Consider the following 12,541-nt stretch of genomic DNA (forward strand, 5'->3'; position numbering starts at 1 on the left):
AAAGTAAGTGCTTAAGTATTAACCAAATTCAAACTTTCAAAGTTCAAATATGACAAATATAGCCCCATACATTTAGCTATTCTGAAATAGGCCATTGTGCACCATGTTATATTTTGATGCTGCCACTTTTGTATTTGACCTAAAGAACATCTTGTTCTGGGCCTACTAATGCTCACTGAACATGACCAGTTTCATTACTGCCATAGGCAACACACTAGAACTCAAATGATTAATTGATTAGTTGATTGTTCTCTGTGACAGTAAATTCAACTTTGTCAACTTCTGTCTTTGTTATTTTGAGTGTTGTTCAGAAAACAAAAAACAAATGAACTAACAAAACAAACAAGCAATTGAAATTACATGGGTTTCCAGGAATGATAATAGGCTTTTTTTTTACCAAACAATGAATGAGTTATTAAATATTAAATATTTACCATATGTAGTATGGTAAATATAATATTTTACTATCAGTGAAAACAAACTTATGATTAATCCCATTATGTAGGACCAACTGATAAGGAAAATATCAGAAGCAAAATTTCACTAACCTGCTTTCACTAAAAGGCAGTTATCTTTTTTAACCAGATTGGGTTTTACTGTAGACCACGTTCCCAATCTAGTGCTAGTCTGGGTATTACGGCAAAGAGAAAAACGCGCGCGCTGTCGTGTGAGCATTACGGTACTCGGGCAGCTTCGGGGGACGGGTTGGTTCTCCAGGGTTTGGGAGCACGGAGCGCTGCGATGAACCCTCACACTGTCCTCTCTGCTCATTTACTTTATTAACGACCAACATTTCACTCTGAAGCAAACTCTGGACGTCACTCCTACTACCACCGTAAGTTACACATCTTATATCGTCACCCTTGTATTTTAAATGCATTCATACATTTTAACTTTAAGGCGCTTTAAGCCATGTTTTGTACCTGGCAACGTCTTGGAGAGTTAACAGTTAACTGCTAACGTTAGCTAACATATAACTCATTTCGCTGCTTTATTGGAAGAGTTTGACGACTGCTGCTTTCAGGGGTGTTTTTATTTTATCCGCTAATTAAATTGTTTTGCCATAGAAGCATTTCGTGTGTGTTTTCTTAAAGTGTGGATAACAGTGGAAAAGCTGGGGGAGAAGTTGAGCGACCGTGGTGGACAGCTCTGTCAAATAGTTAACCATAAGGAAAAATGTTAACTACGTTAATGTTTAGAAGACGGCTCATGAGCAGATAAGCCCCATTTGTTAGTGTTGTTCTTCTGTAATCGTGATAACATGTTGATCTGCTAAAGGTTAACGTTAGCGACTAACACATTATATTTGGATTATCCGGTGAAAAGCCCCTAAATGTATTTGCTGTGGTTATATTCAACATGACATAGGTGCTTCATAGTCTGTCCTGCGGGGTTTGACCAACCTCCCAGATTTTTGTAATTCATCATTATATTCTAATAGGTTAGCACTTTTATTTCGTGTTAGGTTTTCTGGAGCTGAATGTTTAGTGGAGGTGAAAGTGGATTTGTTGATGAGGCTGTGAGAGACAAACAAATCAATAAATGTCTTAATGTTTGAGTGTTAGAAATTGCCCAGACAGATTTATCACAAGGAAGAGGTGAGACATACACTGTGGTGTGCTGCAGTGTCTACTTTTGTTTAAATGTATGTTTTGTTTTGTTTTTTCTTTGGATTGTATTTAATCTTATGTACAGTAATGAAATGGGATTGACTACAAATGTAATGAGGTGTGTTGGAATAGCTCTTAGTCATTCTTGGGAGATGTAGGCTATTCAGTGTATCTCAGTCTGCTTTAACACTGGTCATCTGTTTGATGTGTCAAGACTTGTCTTTAGTGCAGTTCAGCAATGCTGCAGCCTGCACAGAATACATGGTTATGTTATCAATGGTATTAACTGAACTGTAGTTTACCGTTAAGCAGTCTGTAGTAAAGTGTCAGGTCTTTTTTCTCAGGAGGATTGCTAAAAAGACTAACTGAAATGTAAGCTTAAAGTATTTTCCTTCCTCCGGCTGAGGAAATCTTGCGTTTTGGGTGGAAGGACTGACAATGAACGGCTGTAACCCTGCAAATGACGACACTGCTTAGTGCATACCCCTTGATAGACATATCCATGCTTTTAATGATGCAAACAGTTTGACACACAACAAAGCCTCACCCAAGGTGCTGACTTACATCAAACAAAAGTCAGTAAGATGAGGGAAGCAAAATGGTGGCTAATACATTTCAGTGTCTCAAAGAAAGAAAAAAAAAAAACGTGATGTCAAATGAAGTGAAAAATTAGGGATTTTATCCCTCAGCATGAAGCCTTGTAGCTTGCTTATTTGCTTTTTCTTAAATCAAGCCTTATTCCAATGGCAGCAGTTGTAGAATTTTTCTCTAATCGCCTTGTGATCAGGAATCAACATATCAGAGCTCCGTGGGAGGGTGGGGGTTTCTAATTGGCCATGGAATTAGGAAAGATGAAACGTGGCTTGCTTCTCTGCCTATTGTGCTCTGTCCTTTTAACCAAGCAAGCACTACAAAACCATTAGATGTTTTCGCTTGACATAGTAGCACTCCATCTGAATGCAGGAGTGCCTCTGGTAAATGGGTCAGATCTGGCATGATGATGACCTTTTAGACTTTTTTTCTTTTTCAGTGAACGTTTGACTGCAGGATATCATCACCTCAGCCAACCCCTTTTCAGTTTTTGTTCCAAGATCTTTTTAGTGGCTCTCCTGCATAGGAACAGCATGGCTTTTTGTGCCGCATAGAGCTGGTACACATTGTCATATATTGGTGCTTAATACCCATCTGACAAATAGAAATGATACATTATGACGTTCATGTTCAGGGGATGTGAGTTTTTAAGTTGTGATTGCAAGCCCAGTGCACTCCACCATACTGAGTTAAGACGGTCTCAGTGGAGCTGGGCTGTGAGACTGAAATGATCCTTGGAGAGTTAAGCAGTAGCATATGTAGATGGTTATATCTCTCTGTGTGGTTTTTGTATAGAGCCACTGAGACAGACAGAAACACTGAGCAAAGCCCTGGGCAGTCCCATAGGCCCTTCACACACTTTCGGCATGTTGCATGCTGGGTAGCCATAGCAGATGGTGTCCCCTTTTTTGTTTTAACCCCTCAGTGATTAATTAACACTTGGCAGTTCACAATACAGTCCACTAATGACACAACAACCCATACAGTAGGTATTGTAACTATAATGGTTATTTTTAGTTTAGTTATACAAATGTGCTTTTGCAGGCTGTTGAACATGTCAAGGTAGTTTTTATGCCACCTGAGCTACTTGAACCTGGCAGATCAACCACACAACAAGAATTTTCTTAAAGCAGCTGATGTAAATAATATTTACCCCAACACATGCTTTTTATGTCTTTATTTCTAATACTAAAATAATGTAGAAAGAATTATGCATGCTTGACAAGCACAGCAATGTGAATCTTTTCTACTAGTGCTGTATTGGCAATTGTCTTTTTAGATATATTCTTAAAATAGCTACAAATATGATTTAGTTCAGCAAAACACCGCTAAGCTATATTTAGTTTCATTTTCCAGTTCTGACATCTGGTTAGTCTCTGGGGACTATTGTGTACCAGCATTATTTTCTGCCAATGATGGTGCTCTTCCTGCCATCTTTGCTTTTAATTTCCTACAGTCTGGAGTGACTGGGGGTTAGTCATAGGGTTTAATAATGAGACTAAAGCAGATGTGATTCTTTTTATTTTCAGTGGACAAGATTAGAGAAACTATGACCATATGTTGCTTTACAGACTTTCCCCTTTTATGGCGGTGAAAGGTTGCTCACCTCATTGATTACATCAAGGGTAGACAAAAAAGCAATTCTGTTGTGTGGTGGAAAAACATTGTGGCCGATTTCTGTGTTTATTTGTTGAGTAATTTCCCTCGGGCAGTTTCAGCTGTCTGCATAAACTCAGCAAAATCTCATTTTGGATTCATTATCTTTGATAACCCGTTTACTTTTGTATTGTTTTTTTTTTTTAATGTGGCCATATCTCATAGTTGATTTACTTACAATGTATTTTGTTTTCTCTATGAAAATATTTCTGTGACATTCATAGGGTTACTCTGTTTTTTGTAATTTGTTAAGAGTTATTCCAAACTTTAAGTTGGTGTTTTTCATTTTTAACCATATTCTCTAATTTTCAGTGGACACATAAACTTCACAGGATCCCAAAGGAGGAAGAACAAAGTAGTGGCCACAGCTGTATCTTTTTCTTGGACTTAGAAGGAAGCTGGAACGCTACATCTAAGTATCTAGATTCAGTAAGTACTTTTGTTTAATTGCACAGATTTAGGGTAACAGACCTTGAGTCATCTGAAATGAGGAATATGCCAGGCTGTGCTGGTCAGCTGTTCAGAGAGCTACTGTATGCTGTGGAGACTGAATGTTTGGAGTCTGTACAGTATGTATTTATGCTCACAGTGGGTCATTGTGATTATTTTGGCAGCTTATGTGTGTGTACACATTAAGATTTTTTTTTATGGTTCCACATGTCGCCCTAGCCATTTGGACAAAGTCACCTTTCAGTTTTCCTCAGAAGAACAGCAGTTAGCTGACCTCCTGGCCAACCTTTAGTGCAAGGACCCAAAACCTTCTCTTGCTCTTAAAAACTTTAATATTTAAAACTTAAAAACTAATTTTATTGTTTCAAATAATAGAGATCTGCATCTAACTGCAGTATTAAAATTAAGGAAATATTGATTGAACTACTGCAGTAGGATGATGCAGGATGAATGAACTTCTAGTCATTGCACAGTCATTGTGCTGTCCAGTCTTTAGTCAGTTGTAAAGTCTGTGTTCCTTACCAACTAAGGATAAAAAATCTGCACAGGTTGGTGGGAACAGATTGTCATGTGGTATGTGCTGTAACCAGATTCTACAGTACTGTGCTCTGTGTTCAACATCATGAAACATCATGCAATTTTATGCCTGTTGACTTATTTGAATGCACTTTTATCTACAAATGTGACACAGTAACCCCAAATTGTGCTCACTACTTTCATTATAATACATCTTTTTGGGTTGTGTTGCTTATTTTTGAACCTTTGCAAATGCATCCATTAAATTTAAGAAATCAAATACCAGTGTTTAAAAGCTATTCATTATTTAGAGCACCAGTCCTTTATAGAGTACTTCATGGTGTTAGGTGCCCTTGTTTGCCTGAAATAAAGAGCACACAGCTAACATTAAAAGAGACTATTAAATTTTTATGAAAGATAATATGATGTGTGAGGAAAAAACAACCTCACAACTGCAGTGCAGATCAAAAAGACACCAGACTCAAGTCTGTTTACTCCCTCTTCTAACTACTAGTACTAACCAAATTACCTGGGGGAAACCCTGTATTAAAAAATTTTGAGGATCATATGGTTCATGCTTTTTTTTTTGTCTTTGAACTATAATTCTACATTGGTTAATGTTTCCTATAGAATGTGTTCTATTTTAAATAAACATTGATTTATTCCACATGTATTCTCTTTGGCAGTTTTATGGCAGACCAAGGAAGTCTGTATATATTACATCTTTATGGCTGGGCAATAGAGTTTCAGTGGAATAATTACTTAATATTATAATATTGTGTTGTTTCATGAGACTTAATGATTATGACAGTGTTTTCTATTGAATTAATGAACAGTAATGTTTGATCTATAACATTATGAAAGATTAATTGCAGCATTAATAACTTGATGCATGTCATTTTGCTAACATTTATTTTATATTTCTGCATTAATTGTGTTTTTTACATCTGTTTAGATGATTGGTGGTCCTGGCAAGATTTAACATTAATGAGGCAGTAAAGTGAGCAACTTAAAAAAAGTTAAGAAGTCTCATTTATTTCTAAATAAATTAAAATCATGTGACCACAAATGAGCTCTTGCGAAGAGAGTAAACTCAAGATTTCTTTGATTAGATATCTGCCTCTTTGTGCTTGAACATCAGCTGTCCTGTGCAGGTATTACTTTGCTGCTGGCAAATTTTGATTCCCTCATTTGTTTCTCCGTAAACTCAACTGAGCCCTCATGGCATTTGTGGCACTCAGTAAAAACCTGATTAGCAAGCTGCGTGGGTGTATTCACATTTACCAAGAGGCGACTTTGGCATATCTGAGGACAATGTAGACGGTGACAAAAATTTAGCAGGAATAACTCTGGTAGGGAAGCTTTTATTGGATATACACTAAGTTTAAATATAAGAGTTTAGCCTGTGGAAACATTGATGACAAACATCAACTACATGAATATAAACACATTATGCAGTGGCACTTTTGTTCTCTGCCATGGCCTTTACTGTGTATTCTTCTTTCCCAGTCTGAAACTGAAACATAATTAGCTTTGATTAGCTTCAAGTCTTCACAGCAAGTGCCCAGAGCAAAGTCTACCCACATTTGAAGTAACAGGCTGGCTCAGCTTTTTCTGGCAGTGACTTTAATGTGTTTATGGCAAAAGGGTGTTTCCCTACGTCAAAGGCCTTACACTCACACAAACATGCTCAGACAGAGTTTGGAAGGCATTTGAAAGAGCTAGAGCTGTTTTTAAAAAAATATCTGCCACAAGCTATGGTTGAGACAAAACCAGTACCTATTACATACAGTACTTTATTAAGACTTAAGACTTTATTTAGACCTATGTACCAATTTGTAAAGTGGGCTCTCTTACTACTCCTGGTGAGCTCTAGGCCACATTACCCTTTATAACATTTCTAAGAGGAGATGTGATGACTTCCAAAAGGAAATTACTGTTGTCACATATTTTTCACAGTTCTTTGCCATCCAACATCAAACTAAAATTATATCAACCAACTAAGACATAACTACTGTTATTAGTGTTTATAGTGTTTTCGCTGTAATTAAAAAAATTGTGCTGAATAACATTTTGTGGAAGGGGACTTATTTTATTATGTATTTTTAAAGATTGTTTTGTATTTTAGGCAGAGAGGAAAATTGAGTTTTAGGGTAGTTGTAGCATGCAGTGTGTATTGATTTTCTGTCAAGGAGAATCTTAACATTATTTGTGCTCTGTCTGCAGTGTGTGAGACTGATGGACAAACCAATCAGTCTGAATAGTAATAAGAATGCAATGTGCCTGTGTTGGTTTGCTGCTGTATGTATTGCACTGTTTGTGGAAGGTGCTCTGCTTACAGATGAGGGAAATAAATTCAAGCGTTTCTGTCACTACACCAGGGCTGGGCAACACAGAAACAGAAACAGTGATAAAATGCTGAAATGAGGTTCTTTGTTTTTTAGATAGTATGGTAGAATCACAATTTGGTGAGATGTTCTCTTCATTATTTTACTTTAGAAGTAACAACATGATCTTCACAATGTGGCTGTTATACATAATAGGGATGGAAATGTGTTACATCTTGCCCACGTTTTGAGCCTGACTAATTTTTATTATCACTATCAGAACTGTTTCACCATGTCAGGAGCTGGATTTGTTTTTGAGTCAGTCTTCCTGTATAAAACTCACCACGTGATATAACACATTCATTTTAGTGGTTAATGTGGTTTAGCGACAAAAGAGGCGCTGGGTTTGATGCAACAGCTCTCCCTGTCACATGAGATTTAGATTGCATAGGGGTGTAAATTTTAGATCAGGATTCAAAAATGATTGCAATTATCATGCAGCCTTATTCCTAAGTTACAGCTGTTTGTTATACCTGAGGGTACACATACATGTGGATGATGCAATACACAGTCCTGCCAATGCTGTCGCACTATTACACTGATCTACAGGCGGCAGTAAATGTCAGTATGTACAGCAATGCACCAATGAATATAACTGCTATGTAAACATGGATGTAAAGATTGGCTTTGTAAATGTGTTGTAAGGAATGAAATACAATATATGCACAAACACACTGAATGCATTTCAGTAAGAACATATTGCGTTGCTGTGCTGCTTGGTACTTGGGACACAGTGATGGGCAGAGAATTTTTTTCTTTACAGGGTTATTTCTTTTCGTATTGGACACTTCTGTCTCTAAAGCCATAGAAACTAAGAACAAACTGTACAATCACAGGTGATTACTTGACCCAGTCAATGTAATTACTATGTTTGATGCTTCTAAGGTGTGAAGAAGGTAGTACATCCATGATAACTACTATCCTAATTTTGATATTTTCTTCATTGTTTTGGCAATGTGAGCTGCAAAACAAGGTGATGCTTTATATGGGAAAGCTGGCAAAAGAACCTTGGGGGAAAAAACTGCAGTGTTTGGTGGATCAATACCACTAGTCTTCTTTGCCCTAAAGCGAACAGCTCCCTCTCTCTTTCTCTCTTTGTCTGTGTTTATCTATGTCATCACTATAACATTAAAACGTAACCTTTTCTGAATGCAGATCCTTCGTTCAGTATACACAGTAATTTATCAAATAAAGATTGAGAGCCCACATTGTCACCTGGTCTTTATGTGTGACAGCAAAATGAAAGCTGATGTGGTGTGTCTAGTGTGCATCTGGCCTAATACTGGGGGAAAAAAACTGATCTGTACCTGTGCACACAGTTTTTAATGTTGTTGGGTACTACATGTGGAATCCTCTTTTTAGCTCATTTTATCTTTATAGGTAATACAAGTATGTTTATTGCTGTGTGAATCAGCATGTGTCTGTGTGCTCAGCCATTATGATCCTTCCATTACCAACCATCCGTTGTGCTTAGAATGATGAACACAAAAATAAGGTGCACATTTTCAGGAGAGAGTATAAAATAAGAATTTAAAACAATTAAAATTAACTGGATTTTCTTGAGGGCAAAATAAATGACAAGTTGGATAATTTAAGATCTATTTTTGACCTTTAATGGGCGATTAATTCCATATGAAGGGATCCTGAATGACTCAGAGTGAGCCCTTGAGTGTGTACTTTTTGCCATTCAGCAGAGCTGCCTAGCAACCAGGTAGTGCCCCAGCAAGCCGGACAAGATGAGCAATGAGGGTCCAAGTGGAAGACTTCAAGTAATTAGATTGTGGCATGTCGGGGATTGATCCTCTGTACAATTAACATGGTTTCATTTATTGTGAAACTGACACTTATTGATTTGTGCTAATAGAAGTATATCTACAATCAGAAATATTTTTATGTTATGTATGGAAATATTATATGATTTCAAAAAGAGAGCAGGTATTTCTGTAATATTATTGTTAACAGTCTTGGGGCTTCAGTTACTCACTGGGTGGATGGGTTTCCTTAGGAGCACAGAAACATATCTGCTCCATTTTTGGTAATTGCAGACAATCACACTCCTTTTTCATTTCTTCAGCACACTGGTCAACAAGATTAGAGGAGCAGAAGAATGTAAACAGGAAAGTTGGTAAGGTGGCACAAAGTTAAAAAAGGGAGCAAGTTAAATAGAAAACCAGAGCATTTTGCTTACATTCCCTGCTCTGTCTGTAGCACATTTAATCATGTATTAAAATTTTAATATAGGATACAGGTTCAAGATTGAGAAACCCACACTAAATATGCATTTTCCCCCTTCATCTCTCAAACTAAACCTACACCTTTGCAGTCCAAGGGTGTATACAATGTGTTATATATACATCATTCCTCAAAAAGAGAGGAACTTTTTTTTTTTTTCCTACAGGCCACCATAGGTTGTATCCTCAAAATTCAACCTGGCAATGGAACTGATCATCATTGTTGGCTATAAAATCAACATATGAATTCTGTTGTTAACACCACTGCACAACACAAAATTATTTTGAGGATGAAACAACTAGAAGTGCCTATTTTTGTCTTATTTTTCTCTTCTGCAGGAAAGAAACAGTACTGAGACATATATATAAGATATATATAGATATATAATGCACTGCTTATGATACAGCTACTCTTTGTTCTCATAGCTCTTTCCGAGATGAATACAAGTCCATAATCTTAGTAATCTTTCTGTTACTCTTTCAAGCAAAATAAATTGCATGGCACCTTCAAAGGCTTTGTGTTGACTGTTGCTATGTGTATTTTAAATCTATGCAGGTCTAATTTAAAAGGTGACAAGCGTTCCAGCAGTTTAGTATGAGCTTGTACTGAAATGTAATTCACCTTAGAAGTGCAGCAACACGACCCTGTTTTTACTCAGATGGTATTTGGTGGTGTTGTGAAGGATCTGTAGTTACCCTTGAAATTCCTAAAAACCACGTGGAGTATGCCAGCAGTTGAGGGCGAGATAATTGGGTGTTAGAATTTTATCTACTAATAACTGCTTATTCTGCATCATTAAAACCAGATTCATTAGATCATTTAATTAGTCTTGGATAACAGTTACCTTGGACAGCAAGCATTTGACATCGGGTATTTCTGCCTACCTGTGTCTCCACTACATTACCAGGGCCTTCATGTCACATGTAACGTTGTGCACTCACTTGCTAGTTTATTAGGTTTACAAAACATGATGCCGAAAACAACCTAATTCAGCAGTCCTGCAATAGATCATCCCATCGTGAAGGTGGTAATGTTGGGAATAAAACTGTGATTAAAGATGTGTGGATTTAACTGTATGATGATTGAGGAGACTGTTGTGTGTGCTGCTGTTGAACTGTACTGTATTATAAAGACACATTTCTGTTGCTTGTTGAAACTCCTTGTTGATATAAATGGAGTGGACAAAGTAACACAAGCAACTGTCAGGAGAATGCATTACGATGTAACTGCACCACAAACTACATCCTCCAGAATGATCATACTGTTGAATCATCTTCTTCTTCTTCAGTTTTGGTACAGTTTGAAATCTGTTTAAAGTTTTGCAGCTTCTGTTAATGTTTGATTACAACAATAAATTAGAGCATGTGCTTTCTAATCTACTCATCTGCGCAATTATAATCATCACATATCTTTAAATCATAGTGATAGTGCAATAATATGCCACTGCAGAGATAAATAACTCAGCAATAACCCTGTTAGTCACTGAGCAACAGTGAAAATAATAATTATATATAAGTACTAATAATTAGTGGAAGGCTGGTTTTCACAGCATGTCTTACAATACACCGCAGACAGAGCTCTCAAGCTCTGCCTCAGCTTTGTTTGTGTGTACATAGAAGACTTGACCTCATTCTGGTTTTCTGTGCTCCATGTGTGCTGGATCCCTGCTGATCTCTGGTGGTTTCACTCCTTGGAGGTGATCATTCACCTCCCAGCTGTGCGTATGTCAGCTCCGCTTTACCTCACCATGCCTCTGCTGCTTCTGCATTGGCCTCATAGTGAGCCTGTCATGTTTAGATGGCGCCAGAGATAGAAACACAACACTCACTGGCACTGAATGTTAGAGCCTCCTTGCCTAAGTCACATGCCCCACATGGGTCCTGTAACAGATGGTAAAAGGAAACCACCTGTCATTCTTACACACCATTGTGTATTCATTGTGACTGCATTTTGGATGAGGAGTACAAATTTTAACTGCAGTCACTCGCTGTGGTTTGTTTTTGGTAATATAAAACCACTTTTTTCCTGGAAATTTTTTCAGAATGCATCAAGGTCATATCCTGTGGGCTAGACATTTGTGCATTCACAAAATACCTCTTTGAATGCAGCAAGTATTGATGTTTGTTGCTTTCACGGTATGAGCTTGAAGTGTTGCAATATGGTTTGACTGGGGAGTTTCTAGTGTGTCTGAAGGGGCTCAGGGGAAGCTAAATTTTGCTTACAAGAGTGTCTGACAGCTTTTTTGATGCCTTTGGCCGCGACGGTGGACATAAAATTCTAAATTCTTTTTTGTTTTCCTGCCTGTATTTGATGTCTAAATTAGTAGTTGCGATGAAAGGAGTAGGGATGGAGGGCTGCCTCCACTAGGATGTGGGACCGACATGGGAGACCTGAATGGTTGTAGTATGAACTCACAATCCCAACAGCTGAGTTTATAGGACAGTGCTTGAAATTATAGTTTAGATATTAATATCTCACTTCATAAGTAGTTTAGTCATATAGCATTCAGTGTCATTTAACTTGAAACTAGGTTTTGCTAACTGATTTCCATTGTTAAAAACATTAATTCAGCAAGTGTAGTAGTAGCACCTCAGGAGTAACATCTACAGCGAGAGTGACTATTGGAATACTCTATTGGAATATTCTATGGTATTGTGACTCCCCAAAGGTCTTTAGTAACCACTCCAACAATATGTTTACATAATCACATTGGAGAAAATCCATCAACAAGAGGGTAAATTCCCTTGCTACAGTGTGATACAATAACTGAATATTAGGCAGGGAAACGTCAAGTCCCAGGAATCATTATGACTACTTCCCTCCATGGTAACTGTCCCGAGATGATTTAACAGTATTAATCTGTTCAACTCAGCACAATAATGCATTGATAGTATCTGAGGAGCAGTTCTCTCCTCAGATGGCCTGTGTGGACAGATCTTCTCTGTGTTGTATAGAGTACAGATTCCAGGGCATGTATTAGTGGCCTGTTCTCACTCAAGATAGGAATTCAGTGCCTACTCCATTTATTCTTTGTTTATCACCAACTGTCATAAGAACTGCTTTCTGTGTTCCTTTACTTTCTCTGACCCTGTACCACAA

The 12,541-nt window shown here is 37.5% G+C and overlaps 1 protein-coding gene across 1 annotated transcript in view; it reads left to right on the forward strand.

Annotated features, from left to right (window-relative positions):
* The first annotated feature begins 696 nt into the window (after positions 1–696).
* Positions 697–12,541, forward strand: part of tp53i11b (tumor protein p53 inducible protein 11b) — a 28,022-nt gene continuing 16,177 nt past the window's right edge. The window contains exons 1-2 of the mRNA XM_026312077.1: positions 697–835; positions 4,170–4,286. The gene's annotated coding sequence lies outside the window, so the exon portion shown is untranslated. The remainder of the gene's footprint in view (positions 836–4,169; positions 4,287–12,541) is intronic.

Source organism: Mastacembelus armatus, chromosome 6 (assembly GCF_900324485.2).
Source record: "Mastacembelus armatus chromosome 6, fMasArm1.2, whole genome shotgun sequence".
Lineage (NCBI taxonomy): Eukaryota > Metazoa > Chordata > Actinopteri > Synbranchiformes > Mastacembelidae > Mastacembelus > Mastacembelus armatus.